The sequence below is a fragment of the Choloepus didactylus genome, chromosome 13 (assembly GCF_015220235.1).
Source record: "Choloepus didactylus isolate mChoDid1 chromosome 13, mChoDid1.pri, whole genome shotgun sequence".
NCBI lineage: Eukaryota > Metazoa > Chordata > Mammalia > Pilosa > Megalonychidae > Choloepus > Choloepus didactylus.
In genome coordinates, this window is record NC_051319.1 from 6,273,030 (window position 1) to 6,297,783 (window position 24,754).

At 39.8% G+C, this 24,754-nt stretch overlaps 1 protein-coding gene across 3 annotated transcripts in view; it reads left to right on the forward strand.

Moving 5' to 3' along the window:
- GTF2H2 (general transcription factor IIH subunit 2) overlaps positions 1 to 24,754 on the forward strand; it is a 45,982-nt gene that overhangs the window by 8,455 nt on the left and 12,773 nt on the right. The window lies entirely within an intron of this gene.

The window sequence follows — 24,754 nt, forward strand, 5'->3', positions numbered from 1 at the left end:
GCTAGGAAAAAAAAAAAAAAAGACTATAAAATGGTGTAAATAGGAAAAGTAAAAGAAGCCACTACCTTGAAAGGCAACTTCTAGTCGGTGAACAGATAATGGGAAAAGTAATTGTATTCTCTTAAGCAAAAGTAAAGAGAACAAGAGTAACATCTGAATTTTTACAGTTTTACCAGTGTCTAGCTCATATTGATTTTCTTTTTTATAATTTTATTTTGAAATAAATTCAAAGTCACAGGAACAGTTGCAAAAACAATACAAAACCCACACACAGAACTCCAGCATACCCCGTCCCCCCTCCCCCGATACCCTGATCCACCAACTTTAACATCCTGTCACACCACCATTTCTTTCTTTCCCTCCCTCCCTCCCTCCCTCCTTATCTATCATCCATCATCTATTGCTGTCTTCTGAACATATGAGAGCAGGCTGCACACATCCTTGAACAAACAATATAATTCACATATACATTTCCCATGAACAAGAACATTCTTTTATGCATTCCCATTAAGCAAGCTAAGAAGTTCAAGAAATTCAACAGTGATACAAAGCTTACATTCTATATTTCCTTTTTTTTTTTTCCTTATGTCCCAACTGTGTCCCTTTGAGCCTCCTCTCCTCCATCCTCAGATCCCATCCAGGATCATCCTTGGCATTTAATTGTCATTGCCTATTTAGACTATCTTTTTCTTTTTTTTTTTTTTTCTCAATTGTGGAAACATATATACAGCCTAAATCTTCCCATTCCAACCCCTCCCTAGCTTTCCATTAGTGGGATTAATCACATTTAGAATGTTGTAATGCTATCACCTTCCCACCATCCATTACTAGAAATTTTCCTTCACCCCAAACAGCAACCCTACACTCATTTCTGAACTCCCATTGCCCCTTCCTCCGCTTCTCATAACTTCTCAGACTCTACTTTTCATCTCTATGGTCATATTCTCTGATACTTTCTTTGTGTTTACTGTGGGGCTTAAATTTAACCTCTTAAATCTATAACAATCTTGTTTTTCTTTGATACCAACTTAACTTCAATAGGACACATAAACTATGTTCTTATACTCCTCCATTCCCCCACCTTTATGTAGTTCTTGTCAGAAATTACCTATTATACATTGAGTCTAAAGCCACTGATTTGTCATTAGAGTTTATGTATTTTATATCATGTAGGAAGTAAATAGTGGAGTTACAAATCAAAAATTATTGACTTCTATTTGTATTCTGTTGTGGTCAGAGAATGTGCTTTGAATATATTCAATTTTTTTTTTTTTTTTTTTTTTTTTTTTTTAATTTATTGAGGCTTGTTTTATGTCCCAGCATATGGTCCATTCTGGAGAAAAATCCATGATCACCAGAGAAAAATGTGTGTCCTGGTGATTTGGGATGTAATGTTCTATATATGTCTGTTAAATTTTTCTATCTCTCTCTCTCCTTTCTTTGTTTCTCTGTCAGTAGGGTTCCCTTTAGTGTCTGAAGTAGGGCAGGTCTTTTATTAGCAAAATCTCTCAGCATTTGTTTGTGAAAAATTTAAGCTCTCTCTCAAATTTTAAGGAGAGTTTTGCTGGATAAAGTATTCTTGGTTGGAAATTTTTCTCTCTGAGAATTTTAAATATGTCATGCCACTGCCTTCTCGCCTCCGTGGTGGCCACTGAGTAGTCACTACTTAGTCTTATGTTGTTTCCTTTGTATGTGGTGAATTGCTTTTTTCTTGCTGCTTTCAGAACTTGCTCCTTCTCATCAGGATTTTAGAGTCTAATCAGAATATATCTTGGAGTGGGTTTATTTGGATTTATTCTATTTGGAGTTTGCTGGGCATTTATGCTTTGTGTACTTATATTGTGTAGAAGGTTTGGGAAGTTTTTCCCAACAATTTCTTTGAATACTCTTTCAAGACCTTTACCCTTCTCTTCCCCTTCTGGGGCACCAGTGAGTCTTAAATTTGGCCCTTTTTTTTAATCTATCGTATCCCTGAGATCCATTTTGATTTTTTAGATTTTTTTCCCCATTCTTTCTTTTGTTCTTTCATTTTCCATTCTGTGGTCGTCGAGGACGCTGAGTCGTTGTTCAGCTTCCTCTAATCTTGTATTATGAGTATCCAAAGTCTTTTTAATTTGGCCAGCAGTTTCTTTTATTTCCATAAGATCTTCTATTTTTTAATTTACTCTTGCAGTTTCTTCTTTATGCTCTTCTAGGATCTTCTTTATGTCCTTTATATCCTGTGCCATGCTCTTCTTCATGTCCTTTATGTCTTGTGCCATGCTCTTGTTGTTTGATTTTAGGCCTTTGATTAATTGTGCCAAGTACTATGTCTCTTCTGATCTTTTGATTTGGGTGTTTGGGATTGGGTTCTCCATATCGTCTGGTTTTATCATATGCTTTAAGATTTTCTGTTGTTTTTGGCCTCTAGGCATTTGCTTTACTTGATAGAGTTCTTTCTGGATATAATACCAATATCTAATTTTTCAGATATACAGCTTGGTGGCGTATACTTTCTCTAACTAGCCAGCAGATGGTGTCTGCGAGTCACCTGTTCCCCTCAAGTCAGTTCTCCCTGACTTTGTCTTTGTGGTGTGTGGGGATCTGATTCTTGTGGGGTTCAATTGGTGTACTAAGTTTGGGTGTGTTGTTGGTGCTGTCTGCCATGAACGTGGGGCGTGTGTCTGGGTGGTTAGGGAGGCAGGGCAGCTTTAATAATCAAACCTCCCAGGTGTTCCCAGAGATTTAAGGATGTTATGAGAGTCTAAGCTTTCATTTCAGTCTTGCCACAGATTGTCTCTGCCGCTGACCCACAAGTCCTTGGTGTTGGTGTAGGGTCCCTGGGATTTCCAAGCACATCCCCTTCCCAGTTGTGCTCTTCAAGGACCTCTGCTGAGGGAAGGTTGTGCCATGTCAGAAGTGTGCGCCGGCCTCCAGGGAAGCCCTGGGCCGCTGGGCCATGCAGGGGTGTTCCCAGCCTGCTATAAAAATGGTTGAATGGGGCATGTTAATTTCCCCCTTTTTGCACAGCTCCGCCTTCCTAGCTCCAGGACAATTAGCTGTGTGTGCACTAAAGGCCACTGCCCACGGCCAATATTGTGGCGTGTGCGTGGCACTGGGAAACACTCTTGGCGTGGCTCTGGGCTATGGCTCTGTCCCTGGGCAGGAGTGTCTACAGCCCGCTGGGGAGATATCTGCAAGGGGTATGGTTTCTTTCTCCTTTTAGCTCCCCTCTATCCCCCTGGCCCTGAGACAGTCAGGAGCGTGTGTGGGGAGGGCTGTCCTCCACACCAGACATTGAGGTGTTGGCTACAGCCTGCTCCTGCAGTGCTTCACTGCGCGGTTCTCACTGCTGTATCTGCAGCCACTCCCGGGTTTTTATTTTTTTTTAAAAAAGAACTAGTCCATCTCCAAACGCCAACCTGCAGTTTCCCCACACTGCAGCGCGGCCGCCAGACTTTCTGCCAGTTTACTCGTTTCAGAATGCAGACTCCCAGTTTCACCAAGTGCAAGGTCTCTGTGGATTTAGCAGAACTTGTCCAGCTGGTGCATCGCTGGAACTGGTGTTCTGGATCACTTTCTGGCTTTTATCTAGTATTTTTTACAGAGGTGTTTTTTTTGCCATCTCACCTAGCGGCCATCTTAGGTTCTCACATTGATTTTTAACAATGGCTTCTTAAGCCACTAACTGCTTGAACTGGTTTAAATACCACTTAATAATGTTTCATGCACATGACAAACTGCATTTACATCCCAATAGTTTGTTGGTGACCCTGTGCTCAAGACATCTCACAATCTCTAGTTTTAAGAAAATGTCAAACTGATGATGTCAGTTATGCATGTAAATGATCTTATATACATTACTAAAAAATGATGAGAAATATGCTGATCTGTGGCTTTTAAAAAATGTATACTTCTATTTCTGTCTCTCTCCTAATACTTTTTTTCTAGCTTCTGTTACCTGAAGATTAAAACTTCCCTTCCCTCTAACTTATTTTTATCCCCAAACCTCATAGGAGATAATTCTAAAGAAAGATTACATTTGTCGATAACTGCTAAGACAGCTGGAGTTGAAATGATCAGTTCAATAAGGACATGCCTCCCATCTGCACTTCATCCTCACAAAATCAGAATCAAAAGATCATTCTGGAAGCTAAATTGTTTTATAATGACTACCACAGTTTTATCTCTGCATCTGTTACTAAATTATATAGATCATATATATTTACATATATTTATATAAAAGTAGATACTGCCCCAAATTCCTACCCACTGAAAACAGTAGACAGCTTGAAAACATGCCACCAGACTGTAAGTCAAAGAGTAAAAGAAATTATTCAGCAGAGAGAACAGCTGGTGCTACGGATACATAATGAACATGACTCAAGGTGTGCAAGGGCTTCAATAAGACGACCAGTTCAGTTAGAGGCAGACCGCTTAGTGTACTTAAGTACTGGCAAGTTGGCAACTCCATGGTCTAGCCTAACCTTGGTTGTCAAGGTACCTCCTGCTATGCAAAGAATAAGGCAAACAGGTTCCCCAAGATTCAGCTGCTAAAGTCATTTCTTCCATCAAGCCTCAGGTGCCAGAACATCTCGTTTCAGCATAAGGAATCAGTCCAAGGGGAACTGAGTCACTGCACCCAGGGAGCTTGAGCTTATATGAGGATGGTGTCCATGACACCAGTGGTGAGAGAAGCCTCTGCACCATGAGGATGCACAAAATGCATTCAAGGGCTCAGCTGTTCTATAATGATTCACAGAGTTGACTTTGAGTACGTCAGCAAGGTCAGTCACACCCACTGCACACTGCAACGATTCAAACACATCTGAACTCGAGTTCCATGTGCACACTTGGACTGTCGACTGCCATGCGCTGGGCTATTTATGCACTCCCCTCCATCCACGTGACAAATTTAAGAGTGAACAGAATCAGGACATCTACAGAGTGTCGACAATGCAATAAAAGATGATAAGGAAAGATACTATGAGATCCCGAAACACAGATCGACCATGGCTGAACACATGATCTTTTGGAAGATGCCCTACTCAACCAAAGATGCTCCCAAGCACCTTACACCCCTTAGCCAAAGCACAGAGTGCTGAGACGACCATCACTGTCAGCACCAGGGCTAACTCCCCAAGACATGGACCAGGTAAAGTGGTCTTCATGGCTGCAGATACTGTCATTACACCACAAGGTAAGAAGTAATCCCATGAAAACAAAAGGTTTGTTTTAGATGATTAAAAACTTTTTTAGAGGCCATTTTGGTCATTCTTGGTATCAAAGAGAAACCTTTATTTTCAACAAAACTGCCTGGAAAAGATGGTTCAGTGACCCACTGTGAATGAGACCCTCACCACGCACAGCACTAAATATACATAGGAAAAAACAACAAGCCCTGCAGCCTGTTGCTCACACACCACCCAGAACCAAAAGGCAAAAAAGTCAAACTCAATAGCCTCACACCAAAGAAGTCTTTGAATTAGAATTTATGAATTTATACATTCTTTTCTGTGAAAACAAAACAAAACAAAAAATGAATGAAGAAAGAGGATAAGGAAGAACTTTTCGATGAAAGTCTGAGAAGACTTAGGAAAAATGCCTATTACCTAACAGAAAGCAAATGAATGGTCAGTGCTTTTCATAGATTTTGAAAAGGAGGCGTTAAGCTTAACTGATATTCCCTAATATACAACACTCAATTGCAAACCAAATCCAGTAGCCAAAAATACCAAGAGCACTGGAATATTCAAATGCAACAAGTCCAGTTCTTAAAGATGGTCCATAGCGCAGCATTTACTTTTTTCTTTTCCTGGTCCAGTTCATTCTGAGCCCAAGCTAGTAGTTTCAGTAATTTTCCCAGCTTGAGTTTTGACTCACAATTTTCATAATCTAAGACAGTTTGGTTAACTTCACTCCACACCTTTTGCCTCTGCATCATTTTAGTGAGGTCTCAAAAAGATGACTCCTTGGGATTATCAAAGGCCAGCAAAGCCAGTGTGCACTCCATTTCTGTCAGGTTCCCTCTGCTTGCTTCGCCTTGCTCTGCCAGTTGTGTCTGAGTGAACTCAAGGGCAGCCTCTGTCTCATGCTGTTGGATCAGCTCAATCAAATGTTGCTGCAAATGAAAGTAAAGATACCAGTTTGTGTCTGAGAGGTCTGGATGGAGGCTATTGATCATGCAATAGCCTCCTGAATCTGACCTTTCAATATTATCTTTTGGATTTTGATTCATTCATCAAGTGTTTTTAGAGCCACACTAGGTTCTATCCCAAATTCCATTAGAAACTTCTTGACTGCTTCCTTAAAGTCCTCTGTAACAAGATAGTTCATGATGAGACAATTCGTGTCTGCTGGCTAAATGTGTAAGTTATTGAGTTTTTCCATCCATTCATCTTTTGTGATTCCATCTTTTTTTCTGTATAAATCATTCTCATTTCATACACATCCCACCTCCCATGCTGTGAGGTCTCGGCAGTGGCTCTGTGGCTGCTCCAGGGGAACAGGGCCTAAGCCAGGGCCTACACTCATTTTATATTAACTCCCCATTGCCCCTGCCCCCCACCCCTGGTAATACATACTCTATTTTCTGTCTCTGTGAGTTTGTATAGCCTTGGTATTTTCTTTGTTGTTACCATGGGGCTTAAACTTAACATCCTAAATCTGTAATAATCTCATTTGATTGTTGTTGCTTTGTTACCAGTTTAACTTTGATAGCATACATAATCTATGTTCCTATACCCTCTTTCCCCCCACCTTTATGTAGTTCTTGTCACAAATTATGTATTTATGTATTATGATTCTAAAACCATTGATTTATTATTATATTTTATGCATTTGTCTTTTAGAGCCTGGAGGAGGAAAAAGTGGAGTTACAAATGAAAAATACAATAGTACTGGCATTCATATTTACCCATGTCATTATGCTTACTGGAGATCTTGATGTCTTCATGCAGCTTCAGTCAATTATCTAGTGTCCTTTCGTTTCAATGTACAGAACTCCATTTAGCATTTCTTGTAGGGCCAGTATAGCGGTCAAGAAGTCCCCCAGCTTTTCTTTATCTGGGAATGTCTTAATTCCTCCCTCGTTTTTTGAAAGACAGTTTTGTCAAATACAGAATTCTTGGTTGGCAGTTTTTTGCTTTTAACTCTTTAAATATGTCTTCCATTGCCTTCTTGCTTCCATGGCTTCAGATGAGAATTTGCCACTTAATCTTATTGAGTCTCCCTTGGATGTAACACAATGCATCTCTTTTGTGGCTTTCAGAATTTTCTCTTTCTGTTTGGCATATAGTTTGCTTATAACATGGCACAGTGTGGTTCTGTTTGGGTTTATCCTGTCTGGAGCTCGTTGAGCATCTTGGATGTGTATATTCATGTCTTTCTTTAAATTTAGGAAGTTTTCAGCCATTATTTCTTTGAGTATTCCCTCTGCCCCTTTGTCTCTTTCTTCTCCTTCAGGGACTCCCACAAAATGGATACATTGGTATGTAATTGTGTCCCACAAGTTCTTTGGTCTCTATTCACTTTACTTCATTCTTTTCTCTTTTGCTCTTCAGATTGGATGATTTCATATGTCTTATGTTTATATTAACTGATTCTTTCTTCTGCCAGCTCCAATTTCCTGTTGAAACTTGTTAGGTTTTTCAATCAGGAAGACGAGACTAAAACTCGATCAAAGGAGCTTTATTGTGCAGCCGTGCGCAGGTGGGCTGAAGCCTAAGATGGCGATAGCCCTGAGCGAGGGGAACAGGAGGAGGGGAACAGAAGGTTGGCAGGAATTTCTTTGTCTGGAGACAGGGTGCTGGCAGGTCTAGGTTGCCAGTTTCTCAGTGGCTACTTTGGGAAAAAGGGGTAGCTGGCAGGTTTCCACTGGCTGGTTTGAGAGTGGGTCTTGGGAGCAGGAAGGTTTAAATTTTAAGTGTTATTGCAAACTTGCAGAATTCCTAAGAGCTGGGGGCAGGGCAGTGGCTCATCGCAGACTTACAGAATATCCAAGGGCAGAGTGTGGGGTACTGCCTAACTGACTTTTTCTTTTATTTTCTATGGGGGCTGAGGGGCACAGATTTGTTTTTCTGTATCTGCTTCTGGCTGATAGGGGGTGTAGAGTTGTCCCTGCGTTCCGTTGTGAGGTAGTGGCTGGTAAGGATGTGTTTGTTGGAGGAGTAGCATGTCACTGACAGCCTGGTTTGTCATGTCTTAAACAATTCTGCGAATAAACCTGGTTAGAAGTTGTAAGAAACAAGTTGCCAGAATGAATGTAGAGGAGATGAAAAGTAGGATAGGAGAAGTGGAAGGAGAGTGGCAGGGTTGATAGTAAAACAGTGGGAGACAGTAATGTGAGGAGCTTGCAGTAGGGTGAGGAGTGTTTATATTTTGTAAATTATTAGCATATACACACAACATCAAATATTAATTAGAGCACACAAGTACCGCCTTGGGGAATATCTAATGCTATTCTGTTTTGCAAAACCACTTCTTAAGTTGTGAGGTTTTATCCTTAAGCAGTGATATTGCTAGTTTTTACCATTTTCTAACTTTGATCACAGAGATAAATTTCCTTTTCCGCAAACTTTCTGCAACTTTCTGTATCCAGGTTTTGTTCTACATTTCTGTTTTCTTTTCTTTTTTTTCTTTTTAGGACAAAACAACTTTCTTTTTTCCTTTTAATACAAAATATCTTTTATACCTTTATACTTAAGTTACCAAAATAATTTTGGAAATTGTTTTTAAGCAAACCTTTTATAACATGGTATTACCATTAAAATTAAACTTGTTAGAATAATGTTAAATACTCAAAACACTTTAGTTAATGCATTATTGAAACAGTAATACACATTTTTCTTTTAAACAAGAATTAATAGTACATGTAGGTATTAAACTGGATGGCTGAGTGGTTTAACAATATAGAAGCTAAGTTTTTATTAGCAGATAAAAGAATTTTATGTGAGGGGGTTTTTATGTTCCATACTTCAAGGTGTTGACCAGAGAGAGAAGGAAAGGGAGAGAAGGGGGTTTGGTAGGTTTGTGGAAGAGGTTGTATTGACTAAAGACAGAAAGAAGATGTCTGATGCTGTTGAGAAGGAATGAGTATTTGGGCTTTTAATACAGCTAGGATGTCTCTTTCGAGAATTGGTGTGGGGCAGCGTGGGAGGATAAGGAATGAGTGCGTAAATACAAGGTTGTTAAGTGAACAGGCTGGGAGTGGGGTAACTAAAGGCTGTGAAACTATGCCTTTAACCCCGACTACTGTGACTGAAGATTTGTTTGTTAGCCCTTTATATTCAGAGAGAGCAGAGTAAGTGGCCCCTGTGTTTATAAGAAATGAAATTGGCTTACCTGCAACTGAGAGAATTATCCAAGGTTCTGTGCGAGTGATCATAGCAGGGCTTTGGGTGGTTCCCGGGCACCTTCAGTCTTCCACCGCTAGTCCCAGGAGTTCTGGGAGGTCAAAGCCGGGGGTCGTAGTCGAGTGGGTAACAGAAGTCCCCATGCCTTGAGGGGCCCAGGGGCAGTCGGACTTCCAGTGACCCTCCTGCTTGCAGAGAAGGCATGACCCCGGGCGGGGGTGGTGGTCAAGGATTTGGGCATTGCCTGGCCCAGTGCCCGGGCTGTCTGTATTTAAAACAAGCTCTTGGTGGAGTTTCCCTTTTTGTTTAGGAGGGCCTTGGGTTTTCTTTCAGTGCTGAGGCAAGAAGCTGGTAAGCCTGAGTGTAAGATTTGGCTTTGGCTTCCTTCTTAAGTTTTTCTTTCTGGGCGTGTTCTATATCTCTATTGTTAACAACTTTAAAGGCTAGATCAGTTAGCTCACTTTGTTTAGTTTGGGGCCCTTCTTGCTTTTGGAGTTTTCCGCAGATGTTGGGGGCTGAGAAATAAATTGCATATGGAGGAGTAAGGTGCCCTCAGGGGAGTCTGGGTTAAGATCAGTGTAACGTTGGAGGGCTTCTCTAAGACTAGCTAGAAAAGCTGCTGGGTTTTCATCATTCTGTTGGGAAATTTTTTTTAGCTTATCATAATTAACCGCTTTGTGTGCCTGCAGTCCTGCTGTGAGGCAAGTTATCATAAGGTTGCGAGACTGTTGGCCAGGCTTTCCTTCCTGATAATTCCATTCGGGTTCTTTTCGGGGGACTGTGGTGGCTTTCACAGAGCTATTATTAGGGTCCTATTTAAGGTGTCTGCATGAGTCTGAGCTGTCAGTCATGCTCCTTCCTTCTCCTTGGGGGTGAGGCAGGTAGAGAGAATGATGTGGAGTTCTCATCAGGTGATGTCATAGTACACAGTAAGATATTGAAATTTTTAAAGAAATCGGGCAGGGTCAGTAGAGTATGAGTCTAGGCGCTTTTCAATTTGGGAAAGATGGTAAAGAGAGAAGGGAACATGGACACGGATGGGCCCCTCTGGTCCAGACACTTCTTACAAGGGGAGGTTAGGCTGGGGTTGGGAAGGACCAGGTCCTTCATGGGGAAGGAAAGGAGGGTTGAGATTCTGAGGTAGAATCTGGTGGGTTGTTTCCTGGTTGTGTTTCAATAGCAGCTTCAGCTTGATTAGGAGGGGCTACGTGAGAAGGAGGAGAATTGAGGAGAAGGTCTTTGGAAGGATGGAAGAAAGAGTCGGAAGGAGAAGAAGCACTGGGCTCAGAGATAGGCGGTGTTATAAGAGAGGAATGGAGAAGAAGGATTTGATAAGTGGCAGAGAGAGGGGCACCTGTGCAGGTTGAAGAAGGCCTAGACATATGGGACTTCACTCCACTTGCCGAGACGCTGACACTAATTGTTAAGGTTAAAAAGAATTTGGGAATCAAGGGTTCCCTTTTCTGGTCAGGTGGATCCATTATCTAATTTGTATTGTGGCCATGGCGGAATTGCAATAGAAAATGAGCCTGTGAGGTTTTAGATCCATTCTGAGGCCGAGTTTTTTGAGGTTTCAAAGTAAGCATGCTAGAGAGGTGTTACAGGGAGGTCGGGACTGTTCATTTCCTGTGATTAGAATGAAGGTCTATAGGGTAAGGAGAAATTCCAGATCTCAAGCTCAGGAACAGTCGAGAGGGCATTCTCCCCTGAGAGTTCTCAGGCTCCGAGGCAGATGGAGGAGTGGATGGAGGCTCCTAGGGTCCAGGACCCGGCAGAGGCAGCTCTCACCCAGTGCTAGGATTTCGGTGAACGTTGTCCCGGACAACAGAGAAAGAGAGTGCTGGAGGGGAGAGAAGAGGGTGCTTTCTCCTTACCCAGACGTGATTCACTGGTGTTGGGTGCTGAAGTCAGGCAAGTGGGTTCGACCCTTCTTGTGGAGATTTTGTCTTTTTTCTCGATTCTTGGGTTTTGGCACCCAAGTGTTAGGTTTTTCAATTGGGAAGAGAAGGGACTAAAACTTCATCAAAGGAGCTTTATTCAGCAGGCGGGCTGAAGCCTAGGATGGTGACAGCCCCGAGCGAGGGAACAGTAGGGCTTATATAGGAAGGTTGGTGGGAAGTTCTTTGTCCAGGGATGGGCAGCTGGCGGGTCTAGGTTGGCAGTTTCTCAGTGGCTACTTTGGGGAAGGCTGGTAGCTGATAGGTTTCCATTGGCTGGTTTGAGAGCAGGGACTTGGAAGTAGGAAAGTTTAAATTTTTTTTTTTATCTTCATTTTATTGAGATATATTCACATACCACGCAGTCATACACAACAAATCGTACATTCAATTGTTCACAGTACCATTACATAGTTGTACATTCATCACCTAAATCAATCCCTGACACCTTCATTAGCACACACACAAAAATAATAAGAATAATAATTAAAGTGAAAAAGAGCAATTGAAGTAAAAAAGAACACTGGGTACCTTTGTCTGTTTGTTTGTTTGTTTCCTTCCCCTATTTTTCTACTCATCCATCCATAAACTAGACAGAGTGGAGTGTGGTCCTTATGGCTTTTCCAATCCCATTGTCACCCCTCATACGCTACATTTTATTTTTTTTATTCAGTTTTATTGAAATATATTCATAAACCATACAGTCATCCATGGTATACAATCAACTGTTCACAGTATGATCATATAGTTATGCGTTCATCACCACAATCTATTTCTGAACATTTTCCTTACATCAGAAAGAATCAGAATAAGAATAAAAAATAAAAGTGAAAAGAGAATACCCAAACCATCCCCCCATCCCACCCTATTTGTCATTTAGTTTTTACTCCCATTTTTCTACTGATTTTTTTTCAATTTTTTAACTTTGTTTATCAAAAAATTAAAAACAAACAGGCAAACAACAACCAAAAAAACCCCACAACATTTCAAACAAAGCAATGGATTAAGGAAAACAAATAACCTAAAATAACTTGCTTCCAGTATGTTCCTACCATACCCCAAGAAAATTAATAAACCATGTCCAAACAGAGGAGTAAGAAAAACAAATAATCTAAAATAACTACATTGCTTCCAACATGTTCCTACCATACCCCAAGAAAATTAACAACCCCTAAGAAAACAATGGAATAAGAGAAAAAAAAAACCTAAAATAACTCTATTGCTTCCAACATGATCTTACTATATCCAAGAAAGTTTACAAACCATAATCATTCCTGAGCATTCCCATAACCTTGAGATTACCCTCATAGTTTATCTGTTCTTATTAGATTATCATTCCCCCTCCACTAATTGGTATCTCTAGGTCCCCTACATTCTACAGTATAAAACATTGTACATTTTTCACAGAATTCACATTAGTGGTAACATACAATATCTCTCTTTTTGTGCCTGGCTTATTTTGCTCAGCATTATGTCTTTTTTTTTTTAATCTTCATTTTATTGAGATATATTCATATACCACGCAGTCATACAAAACAAATCGTACTTTCGATTGTTCACCGTACCATTACACAGTTGTACATTCATCACCCAAATCAATCCCTGACACCTTCATAAGCACACACACAAGAATAACAAGAATAATAATTAGAGTGAAAAAGAGCAATTGAAGTAAAAAAGAACACTGGGTACCTTTGTCTGTTTGTTTCCTTCCCCTATTTTTCTACCCATCCATCCATAAACTAGACGAAGTGGAGTGTGGTCCTTATGGCTTTCCCAATCCCCTTGTCACCCCTCTTAAGCTACATTTTTATACAACTGTCTTCGAGATTCATGGGTTCTGGGTTGTAGTTTGATAGTTTCAGGTATCCACCACCAGCTACCCCAATTCTTTAGAACCTAAAAAGGCTTGTCTGAATTGTGCGTAAGAGTGCCCACCAGAGTGACCTCTCGGCTCCTTTTGGAATCTCTCTGCTACTGAAGCTTATTTCATTTCCTTTCATTTCCCCCTTTTGGTCAAGAAGATGTTCTCCGTCCCACGATGCCAGGTCTATATTCCTCCCCGGGAGTCATATTCCACGTTGCCAGGGAGATTCACTCCCCTGGGTGTCTGATCCCACGTAGGGGGGAGGGCAGTGATTTCACCTTTCAAGTTGGCTTAGCCGGAGAAAGAGGGCCACATCTGAGCAACAAAGAGGCATTCGGGAGAAGGCTCTTAGGCATAACTATAGGGAGGCCTAGCCTCTCCTTTGCAGCAACCGTCTTCCCAAGGGTAAAACCTACGGTAGAGGGCTCAACACACCAAACCACCAGTTCCCTACGTCTGTGGTCATGTTAGCAACCACTGAGGTGGGGCAGGCCAATACCGCTGCATTCTTCACAGGTTCCTCAAGGGGGCACTACGTATTTTTTTCCTTCTTTTTTTTTTTTTTTTTTTAACCTTTTCCTTTTTAAATCAACTGTATGGAAAAAAAAAAATTAAAAAAAAAAAACAACAAAAAAAAAACATACAATAAAACAACATTTCAAAGAGACCATAACAAGGGAGTAAGAAAAAGACAACTAACCTAAGATAACTGCTTTACTTCCAACCTGTTCCTACTTTAACCCAAGAAAGTTACATAATACAGCAACATTTCTGTGAACTTGCTCCTACTATATCCATCAGAAATTAACAGACCATAGTCATTCCTGGGCATCCCCAGAACGTTAAATAGCATATCTGTTCTTCTTGGATTACTGTTCCCCCTTCCTTAATTGCTCTCTATTGCTAGTTCCCCTACATTCTACATTATAAACCATTCGTTTTACATTTTTCAAAGTTCACATTAGTGGTAGCATATAATATTTCTCTTTCTGTGCCTGGCTTATTTCGCTCAGCATTGTCTTCAAGGCTCATCCATGTTGTCATATGTTTCATGAGGTCATTCCTTCTTACTGCCGTGTAGTATTCCATCGTGTGTATATACCACATTTTATTTATCCACTCAGCTGTTGAAGGACATTTGGGTTGTTTCCATCTCTTGGCAATTGTGAATAATGCTGCTATGAACATTGGCGTGCAGATATCTGTTCGTGTCACTGCTTTCCGATCTTCCGGGTATATACCGAGAAGTGCAATCGCTGGATCGAATGGTAACTCTATATCTAGTTTTCTAAGGAACTGCCAGACTGACTTCCAGAGTGGCTGAACCATTATACAGTCCCACCAACAGTGAATAAGAGTTCCAGTTTCTCCACATCCCCTCCAGCATTTGTAGTTTCCTGTTTGTTTAATGGCAGCCACTCTAATCGGTGTTAGATGGTATCTCATTGTGGTCTTAATTGGCATCTGTCTAATAGCTAGTGAAGCTGAACATTTTTTCATGTGTTTCTTGGCCATTTGTATTTCCTCTTCAGAGAACTGTCTTTTCATATCTTTTGCCCATTTTATAATTGGGCTGTCTGTACTATTGTCATTGAGTTGTAGGATTTCTTTATATATGCAAGATATCAGTCTTTTGTCAGATACATGGTTTCCAAAAATTTTTTCCCATTGAGTTGGCTGCTTCTTTACCTTTTTGAGAAATTCCTTTGAGGTGCAGAAACTTCTAAGCTTGAGGAGTTCCCATTTATCTATTTTTCCTTTTGTTGCTTGTGCTTTCGGTGTAAAGTCTAGGAAGTGGCCGCCTAATACAAGGTCTTGAAGATGTTTTCCTACATTATCTTCTAGGAGTTTTATGGTACTTACTTCTATATTGCGATCTTCGTCCATTTTGAGTTAATTTTTGTGTAGGGGGGTGAGGTAGGGGTCCTCTTTCATTCTTTTGGATATGGATATCCAACTCTCCCAGCCCCATTTGTTGAAAGGACCATTATGACTCAGTTTAGTGACTTTGGGGGCCTTAGCAAAGATCAGTCGGCCATAGATCTGAAGGTCTATCTCTGAATTTTCAATTCGATTCCATTGATCTATATGTCTATCTTTGTGCCAGTACCATGCTGTTTTGGCAACTGTGGCTTTATAATAAGCTTCAAAGTCAGGGAGTGTAAGTCCTCCCACTTCGTTTTTCTTTTTTAGAGTGTCTTTAGCAATTCGAGGCATCTTCCCTTTCCAAATAAATTTGATAACTAGCTTTTCCAAGTCTGCAAAGTAGGTTGTTGGAATTTTGATTGGGATTGCATTGAATCTGTAGATGATTTTGGGTAGAATTGACATCTTAATGACATTTAGCCTTCCTATCCATAAACATGGAATATTTTTCCATCTTTTAAGGTCCCCTTCTATTTCCTTTAGTAGAGTTACGTAGTTTTCTTTGTATAGGTCTTCTACATCTTTGGTTAAGTTTATTCCTAGGTACTTGATTTTTTTAGTTGCTATTGAAAATGGTATCTTTTTCTTGAGTGTCTCTTCAGTTTGTTCATTTCTAGCATATAGAAACATTACTGACTTATGTGCATTAATCTTGTATCCCGCTACTTTGCTAAATTTGTTTATTAGCTCTAGTAGCTGTATCGTTGATTTCTCAGGGTTTTCCAGATATAAGATCATATCATCTGCAAACAATGACAGTTTTACTTCTTCTTTTCCAATTTGGATGCGTTTTATTTCTTTGTCTTGCCGGATTGCCCTGGCTAGCACTTCCAGCACAATGTTGAATAACAGTGGTGACAGCGGGCATCCTTGTCTTGTTCCTGATCTTAGAGGGAAGGCTTTCAGTCTCTCACCATTGAGTACTATGCTGGCTGTGGGTTTTTCATATATGCTCTTTATCATGTTGAGGAAGTTTCCTTCAATTCCTACCTTTTGAACTGTTTTTATCAAAAACGGATGTTGGATTTTGTCAAATGCTTTTTCAGTATCTATTGAGACGATCATTTGATTTTTCCCTTTTGAATTTTAATGTGTTGTAATACATTGATTTTCTTATGTTGAACCATCCTTGCATGCCTGGAATGAACCCCACTTGGTCATGGTGTATGATTTTTTTAATGTGTCTTTGGATTGGATTTGCAAGTATTTTGTTGAGGATTTTTGCATCTATATTCATTAGGGTGATTGGCTGATAGTTTTCCGTTTTGGTAGCATCTTTGCCTGGTTTTGGTATCAGATTGATGTTAGCTTCATAAAATGAGTTAGGTAGTGTTCCATTTTCTTCAATGTTTTGAAAGAGTTTGAGTAAGATTGGTGTCAGTTCTTTCTGGAAAGTTTGGTAGAATTCCCCTGTGAAGCCATCTGGCCCTGGGCATTTATTTGTGGGAAGATTTTTGATGACTGATTGGATCTCTTTGGTTGTGATGGGTTGATTGAGGTCTTCTATTTCTTCTCTGGTCAGTCTAGGTTGTTCATATGTTTCCAGGAAATTGTCCATTTCCTCTATATTATCCAGTTTGTTGCCATACAGTTGTTCATAGTATCCTCTTATAATCTTTTTAATTTCTTCAGGATCTGCAGTTATGTCCCCTTTTTCATTCATTATTTTGTTTATATGGGTCTTCTCTCTTTTTGATTTTGTCAGTCTAGCTAGGGGCTTGTCAATCTTGTTGATCTTCTCAAAGAACCAACTTTTGGTGATATTTATCCTCTCTATTGTTTTTTTGTTCTCTATGTCATTTATTTCTGCTTTAATCCTTGTTATTTCTTTTCTTGTACTTGGTTTAGGATTGGTTTGCTGTTCATTTTCTAGCTTCTTCAGTTGATCCAGTAATTCTTTGATTTTGGCTCTTTCTTCCTTTTTAATATATGCGTTTAGTGCTATAAATTTCCCCCTTAGCACTGCTTTTGCTGCATCCCATAGGTTTTGGTATGTTGTGTTCTCATTTTCATTCATCTCTATATATTTAGCAATTTCTCTTGCTATTTCTTCTTCTTTTTTTTTTTTTTAATCTTCATTTTATTGAGATATATTCACATACCACGCAGTCATACAAAACAAATTGTACTTTCAATTGTTTACAGTACCATTACATAGTGGTACATTCATCACCCAAATCAATCCCTGACACTTTCATTAGCACACACACAAAAATAACAAGAATAATAATTAGAGTGAAAAAGAGCAATTGAAGTAAAAACTGGGTACCTTTGTCTGTTTGTTTCCTTCCCCTATTTTTCTACTCATCCATCCCTAAACTAGACAAAGTGGAGTGTGGTCCTTATGGCTTTCCCAATCCCATTGTCACCCCTCATAAGCTACATTTTTATACAACTGTCTTCGAGATTCATGGGTTCTGGGTTGTAGTTTGATAGTTTCAGGTATCCACCACCAGCTACCCCAATTCTTTTTTTTTTTTTTTAATCATTTTATTCAGATATATTCACATACCACGCAGTCATACAAAACAAATCGTACTTTCGATTCTTTACAGTACCATTACATAGTTGTACATTCATCACCTAAATCAATCCCTGACACCTTCATTAGCACACACACAAAAATAACGAGAATAATAATTAGAGTGAAAAAGAGCAATTGAAGTAAAAAAGAACACTGGGTACCTTTGTCTGTTTGTTTCCTTCCCCTATTTTTCTACTCATCCATCCATAAACTAGACAAAGTGGAGTGTGGTCCTTATGGCTTTCCCAATCCCATTGTCAGCCCTCATAAGCTACATTTTTATACATCTATCTTCGAGATTCATGGGTTCTGGGTTGTAGTTTGATAGTTTCAGGTATCCACCACCAGCTACCCCAATTCTTTAGAACCTAAAAAGGGTTGTCTAAATTGTGCGTAAGAGTGCCCACCAGAGTGACCTCTCGGCTCATTTTGGAATCTCTCTGCCACTGAAGCTTACTTCATTTCCTTTCACATCCCCCTTTTGGTCAAGAAGATGTTCTCCGTCCCACGATGCCGGGTCTACATTCCTCCCCGGGAGTCATATTCCACGTTGCCAGGGAGATTCACTCCCCTGGGTGTCTGATCCCACGGAGGGGGGAGGGCAGTGATTTCACCTTTCAAGTTGGCTTAGCCAGAGAGAGAGGGCCACATCTGAGCAACAAAGAGGCATTCAGGAGGAGACTCTTAGGCACAAATATAGGGAGGCCTAGCCTCTCCTTTGCAGCAACCGTCTTCCCAAAGGTAAAACTTATGGTAGAGGGCTCAACCCATGAAACCACCAGTCCCCTATGTCTGTGGTCATGTTAGCAACCATGGAGGTGGGGTAGGCGAATACCCCTGCATTCTCCACAGGCTCCTCAAGGGGGCACTACATCATTTTTTTTCCTTGTTTTTCTTTCTTTCTTTTTTTTTTTTTTTAACTTTCCCTTCTTTTTTAAATCAACTGTATGAAAAAAAAAGTTAAAAAGAAAACAAACATACAATAAAAGAACATTTCAAAGAGACCATAACAAGGGAGTAAGAAAAAGACAACTAACCTAAGATAACTGCTTAACTTCCAACATGTTCCTACTTTACCCCAAGAAAGTTACATAATATAGCAACCTTTCTGTGAACTTGTTCCTACTATATCCATCAGAAATTAACAGACCATAGTCATTTCTGGGCATCCCCAGAACGTTAAATAGCTTATCTGTTCTTCTTGGATTATTGTTCCCCCTTCCTTAATTACTCTCTACTGCTAGTTCCCCTACATTCTACATTATAAACCATTTGTTTTACATTTTTGAAAGTTCACATTAGTGGTAGCATATAATATTTCTCTTTTTGTGCCTGGCTTATTTCACTCAGCATTATGTCTTCAAGGTTCATCCATGTTGTCATATGTTTCACGAGATCGTTCCTTCTTACTGACGCGTAGTATTCCATCGTGTGTATATACCACATTTTATTTATCCACTCATCTGTTGAAGGACATTTGGGTTGTTTCCATCTCTTGGCAATTGTAAATAATGCTGCTATGAACATTGGCGTGCAGATATCTGTTCGTGTCACTGCTTTCCGATCTTCCGGGTATATACCGAGAAGTGCAATCGCTGGATCGAATGGTAACTCTATATCTAGTTTTCTAAGGAACTGCCAGACTGACTTCCAGAGTGGCTGAACCATTATACAGTCCCACCAACAGTGAAGAAGAGTTCCAATTTCTCCACATCCCCTCCAGCATTTGTAGTTTCCTGTTTGTTTAATGGCAGCCATTCTAACCGGTGTTAGATGGTATCTCATTGTGGTCTTAAGTTGCAACTGTCTAATAGCTAGTGAAGCTGAACATTTTTCCATGTGTTTCTTGGCCATTTGTATTTCCTCTTCAGAGAACTGTCTTTTCATATCTTTTGCCCATTTTATAATTGGGCCGACTGTACTACTGTCATTGAGTTGTAGGATTTCTTTATATATGCAAGATATCAGTCTTTTGTCAGATCCATGGTTTCCAAAAATTTTTTCCCATTGAGTTGGCTGCCTCTTTACCTTTTTGAGAAATTCCTTTGAGGTGCAGAAACTTCTAAGCTTGAGGAGTTCCCATTTATCTATTTTCTCTTTTGTTGCTTGTGCTTTGGGTGTAAAGTCTAGGAAGTGGCCGCCTAATACAAGGTCTTGAAGATGTTTTCCTACATTATCTTCTAGGAGTTTTACGGTACTTTCTTTTATATTGAGATCTTTGGTCCATTTTGAGTGAATTTTTGTGTAGGGGGTGAGGTAGGGGTCCTCTTTCATTCTTTTGGATATGGATATCCAACTCTCCCAGCCCCATTTCTTGAAAAGACCATTATGACTCAGTTCAGTGACTTTGGGGGCCTTATCAAAGATCATTCGGCCATAGATCTGAGGGTCTATCTCCGAATTCTCAATTCGATTCCATTGATCTATATGTCTATCTTTGTGCCAGTACCATGCTGTTTTGGCAACTGTGGCTTTATAATAAGCTTCAAAGTCAGGGAGTGTAAGTCCTCCCACTTCGTTTTTCTTTTTTAGAGTGTCTTTAGCAATTCGAGGCATCTTCCCTTTCCAAATAAATTTGATAACTAGCTTTTCCAAGTCTGCAAAGTAGGTTGTTGGAATTTTGATTGGGATTGCATTGAATCTGTAGATGAGTTTGGGTAGAATTCACATCTTAATGACATTTAGTCTTCCTATCCATGAACATGGAATATTTTTCCATCTTTTAAGGTCCCCTTCTATTTCTTTTAGTAGAGTTATGTAGGTTTCTTTGTATAGGTCTTTTACATCTTTGGTTAAGTTTATTCCTAGGTACTTGATTTTTTTAGTTGCTATTGAAAATGGTATCTTTTTTTGAGTGTCTCTTCAGTTTGTTCATTTCTAGCATATAGAAACATTACTGACTTATGTGCATTAACCTTGTATCCCGCTACTTTGCTAAATTTGTTTATTAGCTCTAGTAGCTGTATCGTCGATTTCTCAGGGTTTTCTAGATATAAGATCATATCATCTGCAAACAATGACAGTTTTACTTCTTCTTTTCCAATTTGGATGCGTTTTATTTCTTTGTCTTGCTGGATTGCCCTGGCTAGCACTTCCAGCACAATGTTGAATATCAGTGGTGACAGCGGGCATCCTTGTCTTGTTCCTGATCTTAGAGGGAAGGCTTTCAGTCTCTCACCATTGAGTACTATGCTGGCTGTCTGTTTTTCATATATGCTCTTTATCATGTTGAGGAAGTTTCCTTCAATTCCTACCTTTTGAAGTGTTTTTATCAAAAAGGGATGTTGGATTTTGTCAAATGCTTTTTCAGCATCTATTGAGATGATCAATTGATTTTTCCCTTTTGACTTGTTAATGTGTTGTAATACATTGATTGATTTTCTTATGTTGAACCATCCTTGCATGCCCGGAATGAACCCCACTTGGTCATGGTGTATGATTTTTTTAATGTGTCTTTGGATTCGATTTGCAAGTATTTTGTTGAGGATTTTTGCATCTATATTCATTAGGGAGATTGGCCGGTAGTTTTCCTTTTTTGTAGCATCTTTGCCTGGTTTTGGTATTAGATTGATGTTAGCTTCATAAAATGAGTTAGGTAGTGTTCCATTTTCTTCAATGTTTTGAAAGAGTTTGAGTAAGATTGGTGTCAGTTCTTTCTGGAAAGTTTGGTAGAATTCCCCTGTGAAGCCATCTGGCCCTGGGCATTTATTTGCGGGAAGATTTTTGATGACTGATTGGATATCTTTGCTTGTGATGGGTTGGTTGAGGTCTTCTATTTCTTCTCTGGTCAGTCTAGGTTGTTCGTATGTTTCCAGGAAATTGTCCATTTCCTATACATTCTCCAGTTTGTTGCCATACAGTTGTTCATAGTATCCTCTTATAATCTTTTTAATTTCTTCAGGATCTGCAGTTATGTCACCTTTTTCATTCATTATTTTGTTTATATGGGTCTTCTCTCTTTTTGATTTTGTCAGTCTAGCTAGGGGCTTGTCAATCTTGTTGATCTTCTCAAAGAACCAACTTTTGGTGATATTTATCCTCTCTATTGTTTTTTTGTTCTCTATGTCATTTATTTCTGCTTTAATCCTTGTTATTTCTTTTCTTCTACTTGGTTTAGGATTGGTTTGCTGTTCATTTTCTATCTTCTTCAGTTGATCCATTAGTTCTTTCATTTGGCTCTTTCTTCCTTTTTAATATATGCGTTTAGTGCTATAAATTTCCCCCTTAGCACTGCTTTTGCTGCATCCCATAGGTTTTGGTATGTTGTGTTCTTATTTTCATTCATCTCTATATATTTAGCAATTTCTCTTGCTATTTCTTCTTTAACCCACTGATTGTTTAGGAGTGTGTTGTTTAACCTCCAGGTATTTGTGAATTTTCTAAGTCTCTGATGGTTATTGACTTCTAATTGTATTCCATTGTGGTCAGAGAATGTGCTTTGAATAATTTCAATCTTTTTAAATTTATTGAGGCTTGTTTTATGTCCCAGCATATGATCTATTCTGGAGAAAGTTCCGTGAGCACTAGAAAAGTATGTGTATCCTGGTGATTTGAGATGTAATGTCCTGTAGATGTGTTAAATCTAATTCATTTATCAGATTGTTTAGGTTTTCAGTTTCCTTATTGGTCTTCTGTCTGGTTGATCTATCTATAGGAGAGAGTGATGTGTTGAAGTCTCCCACAATTATTGTGGAAACATCAATTGCTTCCTTTAGTTTTGCCAGTGTTTCTCTCATGTATTTTGTGGCACCTTGATTGGGTGCATAGACATTTACGATTGTTATTTCTTCTTGCTGAATTTCCCCTTTTATTAGTATGTAGTGGCCTTCTTTGTCTCTCAAAACATCCCTGCATTTGAAGTCTATTTTATCTGAGATTAATATTGCTACACCTGCTTTCTTTTGGCTGTAGCTTGCATGAAATATTTTTTTCCATCCTTTCACTTTCAGTTTCTTTGTTTCCCTGTGTCTAAGATGAGTCTCTTGTATGCAACATATTGATGGTTCATTTTTTTGATCCATTCTGCGAATCTATATCTTTTAATTGGGGAGTTTAATCCGTTTACATTCAATGTTATAACCGTGAAGGCATTTCTTGAATCAGCCATCTTATCCTTTGGTTTATGTTTGTCATATTTTTCCCCTCTGTCTATTAATAGCCTTTATTGTACCCATTCCGAATCTCTTTAGTACTGAACCTTTCTCCAAGTCTGTCTGTCCTTTCTTTGTTCCTCTGTCTGTAGGGCTCTCTTTAGTATCTCCAGTAGGGCAGGTCTCTTGTTAGCAAATTCTCTCAGCATTTGTTTGTCTGTGAAAAATTTAAGCTCTCCCTCAAATCTGAAGGAGAGCTTTGCTGGATAAAGTATTCCTGGCTGGAAATTTTTCTCACTCAGAATTTTAAATGTATCATGCCACTGCCTTCTTGCCTCCATGGTGGCTGCTGAGTAGTCACTACTTAGTCTTATGTTGTTTCCTTTGTATGTGGTGAATAGCTTTTCTCTTGCTGCTTTCAGAACTTCCTCCTTCTCTTCCGTGTTTGACAGTGTGATCAGAATATGTCTCGGAGTGGGTTTGTTTGGATTTATTCTATTTGGAGTTCGCTGAGCATTTATGATTTGTGTATTTATGTTGTTTAGAAGATTTGGGAAGTTTTCCCCAACAATTTCTTTGAATATTCTTCCTAGACCCTTACCCTTTTCTTCCCCTTCTGGAACACCAATGAGTCTTATATTAGGACGTTTTATATTATCTATCATATCCCTGAGGTCCATTTCGATTTTTTCATTTTTTTTCCCCATTCTTTCTTCTATGCTTTCATTTTCCATTCTGTCATCTTCCAGGTCACTGATTCGTTGTTCAACTTCCTCTAGTCTTGTACTATGAGTGTCCAGAATCTTTTTAATTTGATCAGCTGTTTCTTTAATTTCCATAAGATCATCCATTTTTTTATTTAGTCTTGCAGTGTCTTCTTTATGCTCTTCTAGGGTCTTCTTCATATCCTTTGTATTCCGTACTATGGTCTCATTGTTCATCTTTAGTTCTTTGAGTAGCTGCTCTAGGTGCTGTGTCTGTTCTGAACTTTTGATTTGGGTGCTTGAGCTTGGGTTATCCATATCGTCTGGTTTTTTCATATGCTTTATAATTTCCTGTTGTTTTTGGCCTCTTGGCATTTGCTGAACTTGATAGGGTTCTTTTAGGATTTGTAGACCAATTGAAGTCCTTATCTCTAATTTATCAGATCTACAGCTTCGTGGAGTACACTTTCTCTAACTAACCAGCAGGTGGCGTCCACGAGCCACCTGTTCTCCACAAGCCAGTTCTCCCCTGCTTTGCCTTTATGGTGAGTGGGGGAGTGAGTCTTGTGGGGTCCAATTGGTGTATCAAGCTTGTGTGTGTAGTTGGTGTTGCTCGCCCTGTATATGGGGCGTGTTTCTGGGCAGTCAGGGAGGGGGGTGGCTCTAACAATCAAATCTCCCTGGTGATCCTGGAGTTTTAAAGCTGCTGCAATAGTCTAATCCTTCAGTTCAGTCCTGCCACAGTTTGTCTCTGCCACTGACCCACAAATCCTTGGTATTGGTGTATGGCTCCTGAGACTTGCAAGTGGGCCCCTCTTCCAGGCTGTGGACCCCGGGTCCTCTGTTTAGGGATGACTGTGCTATGTCACAGGTCAGTGCCGTCCCCCCAGGGCGGTTTTGGGCTGCTGGGCTGTGTAGGGAGGTTCCCAGTCTGCTGAAATGATGGCTGAATGGGGCTTTGTTAATTCACACTGCTCCACCTTCCCAACTCTGGGACAATCAGCTGAGGTTGCAGGGAAGGCTAATGTCCACGCCCAGTTTTGTGGGGTGTGCCTTTTATTTGAAGCACTTCTGTCACATTGGGTTGTGTGGGGCAGCTCTGGGCTATGGGGCTGGCGATGGGCAGGAGTGTTTCCTGTCCACCAGTATGATGGCTGTGAGCGGACACCCCCCTTTTCTTGGGAAGTTGTGGTGTTTAGTGAAATTTCTCACCCACTGGATTATTGCCTTTTGTCTGAGAGCTCTCTTAGTTCTGCTCTTGTCTTGACCTGCCCAAATTGCAAGTCTTTGAAGCTTTCTGTATTGGGCTTCTTAGAGTAATTGTTTTAGAAAAAGAAAAAAGGATTTAAAAAAAAAAAAAAAAAAAAGGGCCCT